Raw genomic sequence first — 950 nt, 5'->3', positions numbered from 1 at the left:
CCCCCCCCCCCCCCCCAAACCAAAGGAGGGAAAAAAAAACCCAAGAGAACCAAAACGAAAGAGAGACAGCTAAAGCAATATATATAAATATATTTACACTTATATACAATTGAAATATATATACAATTTCTCAAGGAAAAGGGAAAGGGAAGGGGGAAGGAGAAAAAGGAACAAAACCAAAATAAAATATATATATCCCGATCAATAGCCCAAGATCTAGCAACTAAAAGAATTAGCAAAGAATATCTTACTACTCTCCTTGGGACAACGGAGAGTCACGCTGGAGCGACTGCCGGCAACCTCCACCTCCCAAGGTCGGCAAGGCCTTACCAGGCCTCACTCCCCAACCCGACAGACTCAACAGCAGGGAAACCTGCACCTCCAAAGCCACTGGAAGGAAAGAGAGAGCAAAGGCCTCTCCTCCTTTCTTCCTATACCCTGGCTTACGTAAAAATCGTAGGGAATACCGGGTAAATCTGGGCACTTCCTTGGTTACAAACTGGTCACCAAGGAAGGCCTAGACCAAACTACCACACTATAGACTTATAACCTTTATTAATCTGAGGGTTTAAATAACTGGGAAATTCAACTTTATTTCAAAAACAGGGTACATGTAGCAAACTAATTTCTTTTACTGTGACCATGTGGCTGAGGTAGTGTTATTTTTGTGAGGTGTTTAGTGTTTAAGGTGTTTGGTGTTTAAGGTGCTCTATCCAGTCATACAGCTCTTATTTACACAAATAAATACTATACAAGCTAAAAGCAAGTGTATATATATTATTATACACTTCTATCAGTCCCTTTGAAGCTTCTCCCTCAATTAGTCCAGGAAAAGCCTTTTCAGGCTGATAGGTATCAGTCTTTCTCTCGTGAGAGTGTTCGGGGAACCTGAAACACTCCCCCTGTTACAGAGCAATTTAAATTTAGTAGTAGAATGGCTAAGGCTTAGT

Source organism: Neopelma chrysocephalum, unplaced genomic scaffold, assembly GCF_003984885.1.
Source record: "Neopelma chrysocephalum unplaced genomic scaffold, ASM398488v2 Primary Assembly neopelma1_96721, whole genome shotgun sequence".
In the NCBI taxonomy this organism is placed as follows: Eukaryota; Metazoa; Chordata; class Aves; order Passeriformes; family Pipridae; genus Neopelma; species Neopelma chrysocephalum.
Note: the sequence above shows the minus strand (reverse complement) of the source record.